This window comes from Platalea leucorodia (assembly GCF_965183815.1).
Source record: "Platalea leucorodia genome assembly, chromosome: 2".
Classification (NCBI taxonomy): Eukaryota; Metazoa; Chordata; class Aves; order Pelecaniformes; family Threskiornithidae; genus Platalea; species Platalea leucorodia.
In genome coordinates this window covers 124,547,364-124,567,479 of record NC_138824.1, presented here as the reverse complement: position 1 = coordinate 124,567,479, position 20,116 = coordinate 124,547,364, and positions in this window count along the sequence as shown.

Below are 20,116 nucleotides of genomic sequence, written 5' to 3'. Positions count from 1 at the left end.
TTCTCCCCCCACATTCACCTAGATGCTTAATTATTCTGCGCATCTGCTCATGACATAGCAGCAAAATATTGTATTAAAGTAGCATTTGGCATTATGCTGGTGAGTGTAGTCCTGGGTGAATTACTGCTCTATGTTTACAGTCATTCCCAATACTGCTCTGAAGAGCAGTACAGCCTGAGACTCAAGACAACTGAAATTGCCATGTAACTCTAGAATCTAGGAGTTTACTTTAATCAGATCTTTGTTTTTGTTTCTTCTTCAAACATGAACCCAGGGTTTACCTCACTCTTATTTGCAGAAATAAAAGAAACAATGGCTCGTATTCTAGAAAGCAAGTAAATTCCCTCGAGTTCAGTGTATTTTAACCACAATTCTTTGTTAGCGTGTCTTTTAGAAACATTTTCCTGAAAGAAAAGTATGGATTTTGCCACAGATCCTCCTGGAGTAGGGATAGTAGTATTTTCCTTCATGACATAAGAGACCAAACCTGTCCTCTTCAGAGATTCTGCGGGAACAGTCCTCACCATCAGAGCAGGACTGCTGAAAAACACTAATACTAGAATTAGCTTTAGCCTTGCTGTAGAATTAAAGAGAAAAATAAATGTGTGCCTGCTTTCCTGTTTGAATTTGTTTGGCTACACCTTCCAGCCATTAATGGGCAGTATACCTTTCACACAGAAGACAGGATCCTGTAACATCTAGTGTTTCTTCTTGGGTGGCTTCATTTATTTGTCAAAAGAACTAGTTTTCAAACAAGAGTTTTTCAACAGAGCTAAGGAAATAAACTAGTGCCTAGCCATGATGAAAGTTAGTGGGAGGCAAACTTTTGTTCCCTAGAAGACTGAAGACAGGCACCTTTCTATTCATAAATGGACCTTCAAGATTTCTGGACCAAAGTTTTTCTAACAAGTCACTCTTCCATTGGGGTGAACACATTCTCTCATTCACATCAGCAGAAAGTTTGTCTACAAGTGGCTCAGTTTCCAAGATGGGTTGAGCTGAAAGTAGTCACTAGGGGGAAGAAAAGTTCCAGATCCCATAAATCTATTGGTCTCCACAAAAGCTTGCTGTATATACCACCAGAAAATATCTTGTTAAACTCATACAGCTTGACTACAAGCGTGGATTTCTGTGCAAGGATATTTGTGCACAGTTAGTTGAGTCACCATATCATTTCAGTCCTACAGAGCAGGGACGATATGCAAATAAATCATAGGCATGAGAAAGGACTTCATTTCAAATAGCTCTTTTATGGTTGCTGTTATTGCTTTATGATAAGCAATCTGTATTATTGAAAGCCACAAGAAGTCTAAGCACAGCAAACCACACTGACCCAGCTCACATTCATACTTACACTGGTGAGTGAGTTTCCACAGTAAAATAAACCTATCACAATGGAAGGCACTCAACTGATCTGAATCAGTTGAGCTTTGCACGCACTTACCAGGACACACCTCACCAACAACCATACTTACATTTCATTCAACTTCGAGTCCAAGCAAGATGCTACAGCCAGGTGCCACCACTAGGCTGGGTCAAAATTTCGCAAGTGCCACAGAAAAGTTGCGCTGGTCGCTCCTCGCTAGCGCCTGTCAGGCTTAGATTGAAGCAGTAACCGTATTGCAGAGTTGGGGGTATCCAGCCAGAGCATGAGAGAAAAAGAAAGACCAAGCGTCTTTAAGAACTCCTTTCTACATATCCAGCCATGGGTTTCACTTTGCTCAGGCACAACAAGGCTCAGCATCGCACTCTGGACACCACAGGATCACAGGCAAACTGGAGCTTCTCCACAATTTGCAGATAATCCATTCCTGAACTCCCTTGGAGGAAGAACGAGAGCAGAACCCAGACCAGCAGAAGACACTGCTCTGAGTTCCAGCACCATGTCTGTGTCAAGCAAGCAAAAGACAACCCTATTAAGCTATCAGCAGTACTAACAAAGCTGTTGCCCCTGCAGTTTTTCTCCTACAGCCCCAGTTTGCCTCAGCTGCAGGCCATTCTGGTAAATGCCCAGCCACAGCTGGGCAAAATGATGAAGCCCCTCATTAATTCTTTCTGAATAGTCTTTCCCTGTGGTCCGTGTACACTGTCACATTGTGTCTAATTACAGACTGTAAAATAATGCACATATGCTATGCAGCGTTTGGGCCTTTCCTTACTTCTTCTGAACTGCTTCATTTTCAAGCCTTTAATAATGTGTATTTAACATTATTTTCTTTGCCTTCTTTTTTTCTATCATCTTCTTGATGCAATATCTTTACATTATGGTACAAAGTGAGCAAGAAGTGGGTGGAGCTTCTTGTGAGAAAACCAGCCATTAGTTCTAACTTTCCATTACCAAAACAAACCGAGATCAGTAAGTTTCAAGTCTTCCTCTGCCACACATGCTTACTTGCAAAACAGCAAATCTGCGACCACAGGTTCTTTATTTTTTACTCAGTGTATCTGTCCATCAGAGGATTATGAAAAATCCACCCACATCTTCTCAGCATGTGAGCTCCCCAGTGACCTCCGTTCTACGTATCTCGAGGTAGCAATACCTTGCTAGGTAAGCACCTCAATCTCCAGTGTATTTACCCACACAAGAGCACTTTTAATATGCACGTGATTAGAGTTAGAAAAGTACATGCAATTACCTGCTCAAGAGTAAACAGGAAGTCTGAAATCTGGAACAAGGTTGATCTCAGGTTATGCTACAGACGGTGTGGCACCTTAATCCATAGACCCTTTTCTGTCGTGCAGTATGAGTAATAGAAGTCACAGGAGTGACTTCAGTACCTTCTGCTAAGTGGAACTGGTCACTTTGGAAAGGGAGTAGATAAAAAGGAGAGGCAAAAAAAGCTCTAATCTAGAAAGGAACCCTCTGAAACATGAGTAGGAGGAAAAGCCTTTTACTCTGACCCAACTATACTGTGTTTTTTTCACAAGTAGGCTTTATGCAAGTACAGTGCAGAAGTATGGTAGGTGCTTGTAGGTGGGACTGATACAGTCAGCTCTTAAGAGTGTGCAACAGTTCCCATTATAAGAGTGTTTGACAGTTTATAATATTGCCAAATGTTTGAGTTTGGGCTGGAATTATCTGTGGTAGATGTCTGCCTCAGCCTGATATTTGATTTTTTTTTTTTTTTCCCTTTACATTTTAGCTTAGATCAATAATTCAATAACATTTTACTCATAGCAGAAAGCGTGGACAATCTTTAAGTCGAAAACCTGTAGCAGTGACATACCTTAGATCAGGCAGTTAATGTTCGGCAACGTTTGCCTTTCTGTTAGTGATATGCTGTGCTAGGTCCCACAAAGGCCTGGCTAAAATTAATCAAGGGACAAGACTCTGTAAATGCACAATTCATATATGCCCTGCACTATTCGCTGAATCTTTCTTCCCCAAGGAACACGCATGAGTTCCAGAGAATGAAAGCGCAGATATAGTCCAGTGTTGCTATAAGAATTTACATGCAGAAATGTGAGTGTAGACACAGACGCTAAGAGTCTTTGCAGGAGCAACTGTATCATTTTGAAACGGAAGGATTTTTAAAGACAGGAAGGTATCTGGATAAATTCAAGTTCAAACCAATTCTAAGCCTGTAAGTAGGAACAAAATAAAAACAGAGGGCTAGGCCTGCCGTTTCGGAAAAGGGAAATGGAGTGAGAGTGACACAGCCCTTCGTATAACTGGACAGAGAACAGCACTTGTTGTGTTTCCTAAGTCAGGAGGGCTTTGGATTGCTAGATTTGCCATGACAGAAAAACACAGTGAGCCTCTAAGGTTCAGAGGAAGAGTCCAGCAGAAGTGATCTAAAGAAGAAACCTATAACCATGCCCGTCAATCCAAATCCCAAATACTGCTGAAGGGCAGCAAGGAAACTGAGGAAGAGTGACACACAAGTATTCCCACTTTAGGCTCTATGCCCCGTGCTGTGTAGTAGAAAGAGCTTGCTTTAGAAACTTGCCTGAAAAGTCTGTTTCTTTGTATGTCCCATTAACCCAAAAGATAAGGCTGTGTACCAGGAAGATCACAAGGGTGAAGCATTGGGAAAACAAAATCTAACTTTTGGCCGCCCTGTGTGGGTCAGTAGCTGTCCTGGGGGTCTGTGGCACCGGGATCCTTGGGTTCCATTTACAGAAGCAAGCCCTGTAAAGACACTTTTCTCAGAAAATGGGCCAAAACCAGCAGAGCCAATGCCTGAAGCAGAAAGTCATGCACCAGCCTTTCTGCTTTTTGGCTCTAGCTGTGTCAGCTACTGCTAGGTAGCCCCATATTCTGGGGGCCTAGCCTGTCAGCACAGAGCTAGCCATTCGTGAGGAAGAGCGCTGCACAGGTTCAGTATTGGAATTACCTGTGTCCAGAGTAGAAAAGGCTCCATTTTATTAAGTCTTTAGTATCTCCCTCAGTGTCTGGGAGGCCTCAAATCTGCCAGTGAGTGAGCCCCTCCAGAAGGAAAAAATTGTAAGGATGCTTTCTACAGAGAAATTCTACAGTTGCTCTTTTCTTCTGGGACATAAATAAATCAAACTATTCTTTGGGAACAAGCAGATGCTATGGAAAGGTTTCTTTCCATTTTCATTCTGTCCTATATCAGTGAGACACATGAAGTTGCAACCAGTGTTGGGAATTTCCACAGAAGCCATAATATGGCTGTGTTGGACAAAAACATCTTTTTTTTGTTCTTCTTGCCCAGCATGGTTACATGCCCAGACATACCAAGCTCTTATGAACAGGAGAATGACCATGTAGATGGCTAGATACAGCAAGAGACAGAGGCTGAGACAAACCTGTTATGGTCTGATTTTGAAGGTCTTGATATTCCCTGTCCTCCCAACATTCCTCATGCTCTTTCCCGCACAGCCACTCTCTTGTTAGCAGTATAGCTGGAGAACACAGGCATGAGCCAGATTTCCACCTGATACAGTCAGTATTTTGACTGTTAGTTAAAAGAGGCTTCTGCACAGCCACATCCATGTTTTATGAAGTATTTTGAAGAAAAGTTAGACCTACTAAGAGGTGCCACCTAGGCATACAGGTTTATGTGTGTGCCTGTGTAGGCAGTACAGTTTCCAAGCAGTCTAAGCCATAGAAAGTGCAGTGTGTAAATCAGCCTTCAGAGCAAAGAGAACATTTTCCTTTTGCACTGATAAGCAGCACAATAAGCACTTCACAGGACTAAATTGGGGTTGCTACTTGTTCTTTACAGTAAGATAACTGCATGACTGAAAGCCACAAAGAATTCAGTAGCAGAAAGCTACAGTGGCCTGAATATATATTTTAAATTAACAGGAAGATCAAGTTCACACAGTGAAAGTGGTCCTGCTGCAGCTGAAAGGTGCTTGGTTATTATAAAATCTTTTTTAGAGCAGCAGAACCACCTGTGAGTTCACATGCAGTCACACAGAGGATGCACACGTGCCATCGCCCAGGCACAAGAGAAGCCATTCCCTGGTCACAAGAGAAGTTTATACCTCAAGACCTACTTAGGCCTCTCCGAGAAGTTACTGGCCAAGAGCACTCTGGGCAAGGGGTATACTGTAGATTTTGTGGCTATCATTCATCAGCGTCCTGACTCATGAGACTGTGGGCCTTGTCATGATTTCTGATACTATCAGAGAAATTCTTTATGTCAGCAACATCCTCTGAGCACTTGCTGTATTTGATTTCTGCCAGTAGCCTTATCTTTTATATTTGTTCTGTTCACTATTTACACTTTTTTCCAAATTGATTAGATGCTGTCTAGACAAACTGTAAGAGAAATAAATATCAGACTTTTCCCCAGAGGTCCAGAAATTGCCTTCAATTTTCCCCTACCAAAAATGCCCAGTCAACAAGCTTCAAGACTGAAGTGAACACAAACAGTTTTACCTGGGAAATAGCAAAGACCTGACTACAGATGCCAATGCATTATTACTACTCTAATTCATTATTACTTGCCAGTTTTTCCCAGAGGATTACACAGAAGCCCACCCACATCATCTTAATGTGCAGGATGCCCTCAGAGAGACAAACTCTCTGCTGATCAAGGCCTTTATAGGTCAGAAGTTATGCTTAATCTGGTACCTAAGTCACCCTCTACTACTGAGGTAAGCAGGTGATTTCATTAGTATTTTAGAGATGGGGAGCAAAGGACAAAAGCATAAGGTATCCTGTGAGGCCTGGGAATAATTGCCAGGTCACAGAAGGGGCAGTAGCAACTTAAAAATACAGGGTTCTTTCCAGCACCACTTCCCACCTCCCCCAGGCTATGTGGTTTTAGTTCTGATTATGCTACATTTTCCAGAGATAGACAGTATTCACTAGGACAGGCATATGGAACAGGATTGGTACCAGTTCCGAAGCCTCATCTCTGCCCCATTCCTCAGGTTTTCTCCAAGTACCTGGGAGGCCTCTTTGGACATGGGCTCAGAACTCCACTCCTGCTAATGCCCGAGCACCTCTTCACTGGAAAAAGCATCAACACCACAAATATAAAGAGACATATATTGTTACCACTTTGCAGAAGGGTTGTGGAGGGACTGTATAATTTTAGTATTTTCAGTGCTAGAGGAAGAATGCGTTTCTTGCACTAGCTCAGAATAAGAAAACTCTCTCTGATATGAAACACAGACAAGAAGAGACTCCTACCCCATTTGAGCTCTGCTGTAGGGTTTATCAGCCACAAATCAGCCCCATGAGGAGAAGCAAGGCGAAGAAGGTGCAGGAAGCCCAGCTCTGCAAAAAGGCAGGGTGTGGAAGCTCTCCAGCTTCAAGGACCTGATCTGTCAGAATAATGGGGAGTCACGGCACAGTAGTGAAGAGGGCAATGACTCTGGTTGCTGAAGATGTACTGGCATGAGAGGAATCTGGCACAAGCCAGCCTGTATGGAAGACCCATCTGAGACAGAGACCAGAGCAGGCTTGACTATTGAGTGCAAAACCTGCTTGTGCCTTGCACGAGGAGACCACAAGTACAATGGGTGGGTCAGACTGCTCTTTGGAACACAGCACTGTTACACGCCAGGGCCAGGGCCCTGTGCCCAGGCTGTTTCTTTCTAACTTTGTCACAGTCTTAGCCAGACACCAAGATCACATCAGAGACGAGGTCAGAACCCCAGGTGTTCAAATGAGGTATGGGAAACAGAAGTTGTGGAGGCCAGTTGAGGAAGGGTCACATTGCTTCCTGAAACGGTATGTAGGCCAAATGTCTATCCCAACTGACCAGGGAATAAGTGCTGCATTAACCCAACGTGTCCATAGCAGTCACAATGCAGAACCACTCTTCCATAAACAAACATACTCCAGGATAATTGAATTATACCACAGAAAGAGCTGGCCAGAGACCCAGGTCCTCTAGAATTTAACCATCCTCATGCTGGCATTAGGACTTTAGGGAGGAGAAAAAAGACTTACAAGAACTAAGTATCAAACTTACAAAACTTACAACCCATCTTATGAACTAAATATTAAACTTATGAAAACTAAATACCAAATAAATATCATTGAGGACCCAGAGTATACACACAGTTTTTCTGTAAGTGCTTGAAAAGTAGTTCTAGGGACTGCATCCCTTTGTAATGTCTCTTCTGCTCCATGCTGAAAATAGTACAAGTTTTTGTGAACGTGATATTTAAAGGCAAATAATGTCACCATTCATTGATGATTTCTGTTTGTAGCACCATTGTATGAGAGCTTTAACATCTCATTCAGACATGTAATTCTAAGAGCTGATGAAAACTTTTCTCCTATTATTATCAGCAATTTAGATACTTTGTTTCTTTAGAATTAAAAAGATATGCTGAAGAAATCACAACATAAGAATACAGTTGAGATCATTGTCTCTTATCCCATCATCAGTGAATATTTTCCACCATTAAAAAAAGATTTTTTTATAGTGCTCAGCTTAGCAAGACAGACATAAGGCTATGAGGTATCTATCAGGGTTTGCAGACATGCCTTCATCCAGATTTCTCTCCATAATGAGATTGCAAACCAAACAACACTACTGGAGTCAGAGTTAGTTCCTCTTTACAACAGAGTAAAAGGCCAGAGTTTCTACTACGGCAATACATGTAATAACACCAAGTTAATTACAAATTGAGTATTCTTGCCAGCATAATTCAGAATAAGTTAAAAAATCATTCTTTCTCACCTATGCCAGTCTAAGACTTAAGGTGAACTAAAGCAAGGGCTCTGCCTTATTGATCTTTCATCTAATATAAGGCAGAAGCTCCACACTGGCTGTAGATGGAACGGCACCAGTCTGGGGCTGAGGAATCCCCATGTGTCAGGTGCAACGGCTATCAGGGGTATGACTAAAGTTACTCTCTCACCACTCTTCCATCAGAGAAAAGCCGGGTTAAAAGGCTTCCTCTTCCTGCGGGGCAGTCCAGGGGACAGTAGCCCAGTCCAGATCATTAGGCAAGTTCATGGTGGTAAGACTGGTCCAAGATCATGCTGGGAAGTCAAGGCACAAGTCAAGGTCAGGTCTGGTGAAGGTAACCAGGGTCAGACACAGGCCAGCAACCATCAGGCATCTTCACAGCCGCAAGACATAGAATATCACAGCCACAAGACACGCCTGGGGTCAAGCTGTGAAATCAGTCCAGAGCAAGGCATAGGTATGGCTAACTCAGAGATCAGCACCCCCAAGAGGCAGCTCAGACAAGGAGCAAGGACCCACACCTGGGCTTAAATGGCGCTCCTGGGCCTATGGGCAGAGAGCTTGGGTGGAGGCCCAGGTGAGGCCAGTCAGGGCCATTAAGGCTTGTTAGTGCACAGTAAGAACCTTGAGAGAGCCTTGGTCCAGAGGGCTGTGCTTAAACCAAACAAAATGCTAGGGTTTCGTATAGGCTTTTTCAGCATCCAGACTTTTATTCACTTTTTATTTTTATTCTTGCTTCAGTTTGTTCACTGCTTGGATAATAATCAGCCTGGAGAGAGCCCTACTTGTCTCTGTGCAAAAGGAATTAAAAATCTACAAGTTCTAGTCTGACCAAGAGTGCAAAAGGCTTTCCTAGCTGGGACGATCTCAGTGATGGGGACTGTCCAGTGCCAAATCTTCAGAATAAGATTGCAAATGTTCACAATGCAGCTAGCGTAACTATGCAAAAATAAGTAGTACCTGCCTAATCTTCACTTATTGCTATCTGTCTTTCCATCAGTAGGCTGGTTGGCCCTTGTTTATTTTTATTGCATGTGGTATTTCCACTCATGCATATGAACTTTTTCCTATTAAGTAATTTGCTTAACATCTATACATCAGGAGGTTATCTGACATTGCATCAAATAGAGTTTATTCATTTCATGTGTTGCCTGGCAGTGTCATCAAAACGCAACATGTTATGAGATAGGGCAAGCACAAACAACCCTATAAACCAGTGAGTCTCACTTTTTGCAGGCAGGTAGCCCATTCCACCAGGAAAAATACTTTTGGAACTCCTTCCTATATGTACCACGTCACAGTAAAAACTGTGCCTGTATTCTGTAGAACTGGCCCATTCATATACACTGCATTGAGAGGCAACTACAAACTCATCTCATATTTGAAAACAAGGAGTTAAATCACAGTTATCAAGTACATCAGAGGCAATGTTCCTCATAGCAAACTCAGTTCTGCTTATTTCAGGTTTTATGCCATGGGGTTCAAGCAGCAGTTCTTATGATGCTTAAATTCTTAAATCTTTAGATTTAATAAGAAAATCTCATTAAATTGTTTTTTCTCGTTTTTATTATTCTCAAATGTACAGAAGAATGAACTTACCTTTCTTAGACAAACATGAACCTTCACAGGAGTCTAAATGCAGGTGAATGTCAGGATGGATAAAAAAATTCTAATAAAACTGTTCGATTTAAATATTTTAAAAGAAACCTACATATAATGACGACCAATCATTATGCCATACCTATTCAAGCAATTACATTCGGTAAGAATCATACAGTAGTACATGCTTTCTCCTAAAATTTCACAGAAAGTAGACCTTCAAAAATACTTTAACCCCCCCACATAAATCCCACTCCTTCAAACAAATAAAATCTTTTGCTTTGGGTTGAATAAAGTATTTTGTTCCATCCTAAAATGTATTTCTGAAAGAGGGCAGCATCATCTGGTTTGACCACAAGGTGGAGATGAAAGGGCAACTAGAGTGGGGTTTTTTAATCTACGGAAGTCACCCACAAGTCAAATGCACATTATCCCAACTGCCTAGTCTTATGCACTGGACAATGAGAAAAATAATGACTATCAATCAGACACCATGTTGTGAAACAGCTGGGAATGAGATTAAAAGACATTTTGGTTCACTGTGAATTCTAGCAAAACCCGTGGGACAGAATGGAGAAAAAGGGACAGTTTCCTCCTCTAGAAGAAATACAACACCCATCTCTTAGATCCTACTGCTAGAATAGCTGAAAAGTAGGGTGGAACGTAAGTAGATACAATGGGAGAACTATGCAACATAGATGAGATGTTCCTTCTAAAGTCATTTCTGGTCTTTCAGTATTTCTGGTGAAGCGGGACCTTGTGACACATTTATCAGCAGAGAAACCCAACCAGGGAGAAAAGGCGGCTGGTAACTTTGCAGAACTCTTCTCACAGGTGGTATGGATGGCCAACTCTATCAGATCGAAAGTCCATGCTGAATGTGGATAGCAATACAAGAAATCTTAGTTACTTCAGCTGTCTGAAGGACAGTTATTTTTAAGGTGGTCACACGAGTTCTCAGATCATTATTTTTACTCATCAAGACAGTACCTGTGAAAAGATTTGGGGTATCTGTAGGGTGCAGAGTCTGGGCTGAACTCCACATTGCAAAGTGTTCTCCATTGCCTTTTCTGTTTGTTTTGATCCTTCTGGACTTAGATTTAGATCTTTGATTCTCAAAGAAATAAAACATAAATATGTGCCAAAAAGCCTCTGTGATTTCAAGGCATTAACTGTATATGCCATTTCATGTACAGTCAGGCAATCTTCTAGGTAGTATTACTGAACCAAGTCTTGGTAGAGAAAAGCTGGGAAACTTCAGCTGGTCTAGATAACGACATAAACAATATGTCCTACCTTGAAAGCAAGCAGAGTATTTCATCACAGAAGATTTAATCTAAAGTTGTACTCAGTTTAGGCAGTTATTTGGATCACAACAATCTATTGACAAAGTGATTTTGGCAGAAGAAAAGCTGGCGTACCCCTGCTGCACACTCACTGACACCAGTGCCAAACTCATTAGTGAGCTGCTGTTGGTATTTATAGCTTATCAGGGTAAACAGTTGCTCTTTACAGAGCTCAAGTTGTAAGTTGCCATCATAATCAAAGGGCATAAGGTTCAGAAAGTCATCCCAAAGTGGGAAGCTTAGAATGCTGTGCTCAATGCCACCCTTTTGTCTCATCAAAATCCAAGTTGCAGTATTTCCTGGATTTTAGTGCTGTTTCATTCTACTTTCAGCATTTTTATCCCAAAGGGCAGCTACAGCAGTTTCTAAAGAAAGAACAGAGCAGTGTGAGGCAACACATCATTGCTAGTCCCCAAATTACAATTTCTGAGCTTCTGACTCACTGCCTCTTTCTTATTACTGTTCAGACAAGCTTGCCAAGCATTGGAGAGATGCAAATTTCAAATGTCATCACTTGTGTTCACCAATATCTAGTCTGGAAATTCTGACTGGATTAAAACATAAAAAGCCAAATTTATTTTAACTAGTAGAATTTTACCATCATGTTCTTTTCTTCACCTGAAGTGTTCTCAGTATTGCCAAGTTCCCAAATTAAGGGATATTTAGAGTTCTTCTGCCCCAGTTGGAGTCATAAGGTTCTGAGATCACATATTTTAGCCACTGTTGTTACAGAATAAAACCACCCAAGCAAATGCATTTCTTTTGCAGTCACATGATTTGGGGCCAGCAAGCTGAGAAATGATTTTTCAACCTTCAGGCCTGACAAGGCTCTATTTTCCAGATCATAGAGCTGCTGTACCCTCCCCATGCTCTTCTTAGTCATACGTTGCTAACTGTAGGCTGGTATTTCCCTGTGCCAGACAGGCCTTGTTTGTTCTGGTGTAGCAAGCAGGGCTAATTCCTAGTCATATATTAGTATCAGAAAAAATGAACTGTTTAGGTTAACAAGTCTGCTTATATGGGAGAAGCTCATTTGTTCTCAGTTTCCAATACATGCATACCCATCATAACGTAAGCATTGTATGTATCCAATATTTATCCCCAGCCTTGGGGGCTGAGCTTCTCTGTGACAGAAGCAGTTCTTACAATTCACATATAAAAAGTGAAGGTGACAGAACGAGCCAGTAGCCAAACTGGAAGAGAGAACTTTACCTCTGGCCTATCCTGATCCCCCCCAGATCAAGTCTCCTGCCTTCATCAGAAAGTGGCAAGAACAGCACCGTGAAATCAGAAAATTCCATCCTGTGTATTAAAAGCATTGAGACTATCAGGAAAAATCAAGGCTTGATGAATAAACCGACCTTTCTGGAGTTATACAAGAGATTCTTTTGGATTCTGCATATCTTAGTTAATCCAATTATAACTGAACTATTTTATGCCTAACACAACTGTGATGGACGAGACTTGGCTAACAACCAAATGCCCACCCAGCTGCTCACTTACTACCCGCACCCTCGGCAGAAGAGAAAGAGAAAATAGGAAGAATAGGAATGAGAAAACTCATGGGTCAAGATGAAAACAAGGAGATTGCTTATCAATTACCCTCATGGGCAAAACAGACTTGGGGAAAATTAATTTTTTGTCAATTAAAATAAGCCTTTAATTAGTGATTTGGGTAGTGGGAAACAAGAAGAGAAACATTAAAACAATGTCTTCTTCCCTTTTCTATGCTCAGCTTCATGCCCAGCTCCTCTACCCTCCCCAGAGGCACAGGGGGGATGCGGGGTTACAGTCAGTACAAAGCAGTTCCTCTCTGACACTTCTTCCTCCTCACACCTTTCCTCTGCTCTACACGGGTCCTCCATGGGCTGCAGTGAAGTATCTGCTCTGGCACCTCCTCCTCCTCTTCCAACCTTGGTGTTTCCTCTGCTGTTTCTCACTCTTTTTATTTCCTATGTGGTGTTTTCTGCCTTTTCTTAAATGTGTTTTCACAGAGGCACCACCAGCTTTGCTGATGAGCTCAGCTGTGTCTACAGTGGGTCGACTACCCCGCTACCAAACCTTGCTACATACACCCAGCACATAAATCTAAGGAAAAATCCCATTGTGGGGAACTCCTCAAATGCTAAATATTTTTCAACTGGATCAGGATTTTCCTCTATTAAATATAAATTGTGTCTTTTTTCTGAAAGATAGTGGCAGGGGAGTTGATCATATTAAAGGTAAATGCAGCGCAGAAGTTATCTGAATAATATGGAATATTTCCAAACCTCCCAAATTTACAGCTGACAGCCCAATTTGGAGATAATAATTTCAGCGTGATCTGAGTCACAACATAGATCCTTTGCTAGGAAAGCCCTCTTTCATGGAAAAACATTTTCTTCAGAAAATAAGATGCATGCTGCTAGAATGGATACAACGGATCCTGTTCTCCATTTCAGCTTCTAGAGGTTGCTGGAGCTTTTATCAACACCCTTTGGAAGGAGACACACAGAAATGAAATAAGGCAAAGCATGGTACAAGATCCAGAGATTATGTCCTCATTCAGATTTTTCATGGCCTTGAGGAAATTTTGAGTTTCCTATTATTTTTCAATATAGTCTCTTTTCCCCAGCATAGCTAGCTTGCTTTCACTGGAAGAATCAGGAGTAGTGAAGGGTAAAAGCCTAAAGCTGACAACCCATAACTTCCCTTAATCACCTACAGATTAGGTTCATCACTGCTATACAATTCACTAAGGTGTTTAAGATCAATCCTGGGAGAAGTGAATAGCTATGAATAAAGGGTGTTTTGAATTTCATGTGTATCCTGTTCTTCATCTCGGTAGAGGCACTACTAGTACTCATTCTCTGTGGTGAGAGAACCCAGGCTCCAGTAGAGCACTTTTTCTAAGGCGGCAGCTAGTCTTTACCTGAAGGAAACGAGGCATGGGAATCATCGCTTCCTACAGCAGTTTTTTCCAACACTTAGTCATGCTCACTGTTAAAAATACATGCCTGATTTATAGTTTGAATTTGACTGGCTGTAGCTTGGTGGGTGTTGCACCTTTTTCACTGAGTGAAAAAGTCCTTTACCACCTGCGCTTTTCCCCTGTGCCCATATTTGCATGTTGTGATCAGATCACAGTTTTCATCTCCCATATTTCCATTTACTTGTTTGTTTATATGCTATTATAGCTATCTAACCAAAGGATTAGAGCTTCCCCAAAGGGATTTCTTGATATGGTTGAGGAAATGAATATGTGAAAATCAAGATAACCTGTCAGTTTATTTCACAGAAGGTGCTTCAAACCTTGAGGCAAAATTTCACTGAAACTAATGAATTTGTCCCCATTTAGCTTGAAAAGTTTGGTCTTTTCAGGATGAGATATATCACTGAATGCTCTTGGTCAATTTGATGGTGGTGAACCTAAAAAGAAAAGCTTTCTTTCCCATTTCCAGTCCCACTGCTCAACCAGATTAGACAAAGCTACACTCGATACTGTTGGGAAACAGGCACACAGTACAACCATGTCCCAGTTGCAGCTATTAGCCACTAACATTAATGTAATATCACATAGTACACACAATACTGTCTCGGTGCCCTGCTCTGCACACCATGCCTCGCTGCGTGCTCCACTCAGCCTCTCTTGTCTCTCCTTTCATGTCAACATCCCATGTTGTGAAATGGGATGCCGTCTCTCTCTCTCTCATGTCTCCTGTGCTCCGTCAGTGCAAAGGAAGGTGACGTCTCCTATATCCCAGCTGGTGGCACTTTCCAAGCAATGTAGGAGAACGGAGCTGTCATGCCAGCGGGTCACAGGAATTGGGCTTTGCCAAGGAGAGGGAGTCAAAGAGAAGGAGGGAGTAACAGCAACTTCTACGCTACTTGCTTTGGCTGTGGAGATAAGTGCCCTAGGAAAAAGTCCTGCAACACCCATACCCCACTTGTGAGATCAGATCACTTGGACAATGGGGAAGGGTTAGTGAGGCTGGAGGAAAGATGTCTGCCTCCATCTCCTGTCCCCTGAAGTTCCCCTTACCTCTGTCTAAAAGTTTTAATACAATGCTGATTTAGCATGGATTCCTGATGGCTTTTTGTTTTATGAAAAAACAACTAATTTCAGCCTTCCACGACTGCTGCGTTCCTGACAGATTAATGTCATGGTGGGTCTCAATGTAATTTATATAGTTTAAGAATGATCTTGAGCTGTGAGATTCCTGTAGATGCCTCTGTGGTAAGCTGAACTTCACAGAGAAGACAGGCTGTGCTAATAAACCACTGGAACTGAGACAGTTTTCTTCTCTAGTGTCCAAAAATAAGATGCTGAAAATAATAATTCTAAATGGCCAACCTGAGGTTTTGCTAATTCTCTGTGGAAGTATGGCTGTCGTGGGGAAGCCCTTTTGATGCAGGTGCAGAAAATGACAATGAACCTAGGATATATTTTTAATCAATATTGTGACCTTCCTGCACATAAACGGCCCATGATTGACTGAAATTATCTATAGACAGTAACAAGAGCAATACACACACCCACACGTACAAGGCTCATTACTACATGCCTTGACCACACTTTGGAAAGACTAGTTTTTTTAAAGTTACAGGAAACATTCAGACCTGGCAACACCACCAGTTCCATACCTTTCTCCAAGTGTAGTGGGGAACATGTTTTGCACAGAAATCCCTCCTAAACTGCAGTCTATCGTTTCAAAGTGGCCTTAAAAACACAGTCATATACTAGCAAATCTCACCACCATCAGATATTTCAGACTTGAATCATATGCTTCTCTTTACTTCCTTCTGTTTTTTCTTCAGGTGGTGTTAAATGCAGTCTGAATAGAAAGGGAGAGAAAGGGAGAGAGTTTTTACAAGAAAGGCAGAAAGATTAGGGTTCAAGCTTGGATAGATTATTGTTGTTGTTGTTGTTATTATATAAAATTAGTTTCTGTTTCCCTTGATCCCCACAATGCAAGAACAGCAGGATGCCTCACCTCATACCAACTTCAAGGCAAGAAAAGGAAGGAACTTTTCCTTCACTGCATAAATGGGCTGTGTTTGTCCTTATCACCAGATATTGCTGAAATAAGAAAACAAGCAAGACTCCATAAAACATTAGATAATCATGAATTGCGGAAACACTAGAAATCAGAACAATGCAGGCGCAGTACTGAAACAGATATTAAGCTTTATGTACCGGCATTTAAACCAATACCTATCTCCTGAAGATTAGAAAGTGTCTTGCACCTTTCTGTGAATGATCTGATGCTGGACTTTAATTTCTTTGCTAGAAATGTCCATTCTTTTAGAATCATCTTCTCTCAGCCTTACTGCTGTTTACTAAGCAAAATGAGACAGAAATAACTGTCCAAATCCCAAATCAGGCAGAAGAATCTCCTGCTTCTGCTTACATGTTTAGCATCTGTTGCAGAAAATGAAATAAATGCCTCTATAGCCTGCAAATGTCTCCATACGCCAGCTTCTTTCCACTAACCTCCGTTGATTTATGTCAAGGAAGAATTTCCCACAGATTTCTCATGCTCCCTTACTCCAGCTACTTGAAATAATAGAGGACATATCACATACAGCCTTAGTATTCTGTGCAGCCACACTGGGGATAATAGACACGGCATGACAGGCAGGGTAGTGCAGAGGTTAGTCCCAGCATAGCTGAGCTAGCGGATTTCTAGGCCACATCGTTAGAAGTGCTGCACATGGTGTTCAAATGCAGAACTTCCTCCTTCATACCCTTAGCTTGCCCACTCTCAACTGGGAGATTGCTAGGAAGCATCTCCATTGGGAAAAAAAATAGCCTCAGGCTTTGCTGTCAAGTGAAGATATCCTGTTCGTTCCTCAAGCCAAGGATTTCAGTGTTTTAAGGAATCAGAGAAATGAAACTACTTCTTCCTATTGTTTAAGCAGAGCCTTAACAATTACTTATTTCTGTGCAACCTCCTGACCAAAGAGGGGCTGACTCCAATGCTTTGGACCTCCAGCACAGAGGGAAACTAGGATTCGTCTGGCGGTTCCTGCTCCTTTCCTCTCACCAAACATCTGTCTCAGTTCATCCGGTCCTCTGAGTCACTTCCTCCCCACTTTTCCGTCATCCGCTCTCAGTGCACTTCTCCAAGTAAGCCCAGCCGTCTTTGCCCAATCTGGAGCAGGGTTCAAGGGAAGCCTTGCTGGGAGGTAGGCTAGAACGTAACCACGACGTAATCACAAGGTGAAGTTCCTAGGCATTGTGGCCTGTGCGGGAGTTTGGGGCAGGTGAACATGATGCATTTTAGTGATCTTAATGGTGATTTCAAGAGAGACACAACATTTCATACCAGTAGGAACTGTGTGCCTTCTGCGTACGTCAGTGACAGCTCCAAGTAAGCTGATACGTCATTGCGTTGCACTGGGTGGAATCGTTGGTCCCCACCGGGTAGCAGTTAGTTGCATGAACAAGTTGCTGTGCCCTGGCTACGTGCAGTGCTGTGCTGACTTGACTGTACCGTTTCTATTTCTGAAGTTAGCTCAAAGCCAGCTCAGGGAGCGCTGCACTGTCAGCAACTGCACAGCATGGACACGGCCCGCAGAAGCTATTGAGACAGGAATCCAAGGAGTGATGGGAAGCAGAGTTTCAGACTAGGCTGCAGGGAGGTGTATAGTACATTTAGCCCCTACACCCAGCACACCCAGAAGTACCTGGAAATATAATACATTATTTACCTACAGATGTGTATAAAGGGTGAACAACAGCTCTGAATTCAAAGTCAGGTCCTCCAATTTCAGTCTTGCTATTAAATGCAAGCTTCCCTGAAGGGAGAGGGACTCTGGGAATGTGGGCGTCACCTCAGCCTTACCTACCCTCCAGTAGGAGTTGTGTAAAAGAAACCATATTCTCATCAGGACTTTCAGGTGTGTGGGTGTTTCCAGGAATAAACAATACCCAACCACAGAACAACCAGGAAGCGGCTTTATAAGCATACTATGTCACTTTACTGCCTCAGAGTTTATAAATTTTATCTCCGTAGCCAGCCTACCGCATTATACATTCTACTAGGGGACTTGCCATGTGGTGGGACCAACGGGCCAGGAAATGACTACTGCACGCTGCCCTTCATGGCATGCTGAAAGCAAGAGCTGACATTACGGAGTCTGCAATTGCAACCATTCAGACAATCAAATTTTGGGCAGACCTGTCAATCATATTCCAGGTAGACTGGATGAACTCTGTTAGAGTTAAGAACTGGAACAGTCGGAGGAACAGCCAGTCAGAGTGAAGTGCATCAGCAAGATAGATATGGGAGAAGTTTTGCATCTGCCCACACAAAAAGTGATGCTATCCAATACTTTTGCTTTCTCTTTCATGTACCCCCATATGCAAAATTAATACATTTTGTTACAGAGCATGCAAATAAAACTCATGAAATTATTTTTCCTTCATTACAAATGTAACAAGTTCTAGGCGTAAGACAGGTCATCAAAAGGCAGGAAATTCACTGACAAGAGAACACACTGCTATCTCTGAAAGAATTAAAGTGGTTTTAATGCCCTATACATCAGACAAGGCCATTGCATAATGTAATCCAGCCTTAATTTCACTTCCTTGCCAAATTCCCAGACAAAACCGTTGTATTTCATTGCTGGGGTGAGCACTTACTCAGTGAGTACAACAGATCTGTCAGTACACAGAGAATCATGATGCTTTTCCAGAACCATTCCCAGCTTCAGAGATAACTGGATTTACTCATTTATGTGCAGCCTGTTGAGCTATTTGTATGGTCCCAAGATTTCGGATCCTCAGCTGATAGAAGGAGAGAGCAGGGAGAATTCTTACATGGAGAAAGTCATGGTAGCTCCACGAGAAGTCAAGAGAACCAAGCCATCTTAAAAGTTTATACCAGCTGAGGTTCCAGCACTCTGATATTCATGTTATCATTGGAAATTAAGTTTCTGGAAATAATTTAATTTCTGTCTGCACCTTGATAATTAAAATCCAGCTTTACAGCTCCTACACTTGTTGTTGAACAAGCTATTAGCATGGAATCTGCTGTCAGCAAGGACTTTAAGGCTGAGTAAAACCACTTCAAACAGAGCAGATCATAGACTGTGCCTTTGTCAAATAATATCTGATGACATTATGATAATTAACATAAAATGGGTCTGCAGTAACCCACACTGAAAACCACAGGCAGAGCCCAGACCTGTGCTCTCAGAACACAGAAGACAGGGAAAGTTCAGTCTCCAGGAAGGCCGTGATGGCTCTGCATAGCACCTTAAACCAACAACGCTTGAGTTTTCTCTGCTGCTGTGTCGAAAAGTGCACTTACTGAAAGTGTGTCTTTAATCGCACCTTGTTGGCAACATCTTCATCCTCAGATATGTCTCAGGCTTCAGCTTGAGCTATCACGATCAGTTTATCCCTCTCCTTCTCCTCCTTTCCATCAAATGCACACTACATTTCTGACTGAGGCAGCCAGCAAACCCTGACAACTTTCCTCCCTCTACATGCGTTATTTCTCCATCCAGGTCATCCTCTGTCCCACTCTGGCCTTTCTCAGGGTCAATTCCTCTGTCATGGGATCCTGGCTCTCAATGTGTAACTGAGGGAACAGGCTCCAGTGAATAAGAAATAAAGTACTTGTCACTTCTTGTGGTAAATTTATGTTTTCAGTCGTCTCCCATCACAGACTTCTCATGTCTCACTTCCCAAGTTCTGTTGCCTGTAGCAGAACTTTGACAAGGTAGAGGAAGGAACTGTTGCAGTACTTCCCAGATTCAGCCCTCCTCAGATTTCTAGATGTCGTCATGTCCCTATGGATGTGATCAACAAGACAGCAACTATGTTTGCACCAGCTAACAAGAAAGAAACACAAGATTTCCTAGGTCTCATGGGATTCTGGAGAATGCGTATTCCAGGTTATAGTCAGCTGGTGAGCTTTCTCTATCGAGTAACCTGAAAGAAGAACTATTTTGAGTGGGGTCTTGAGCAACAACAAGCCTTTGAGCAGATCAAACAGGAGATAGCTCGTGTGGTAGCTCTTGGGCCTGTCTGGACAGGACCAGCTGCACAAA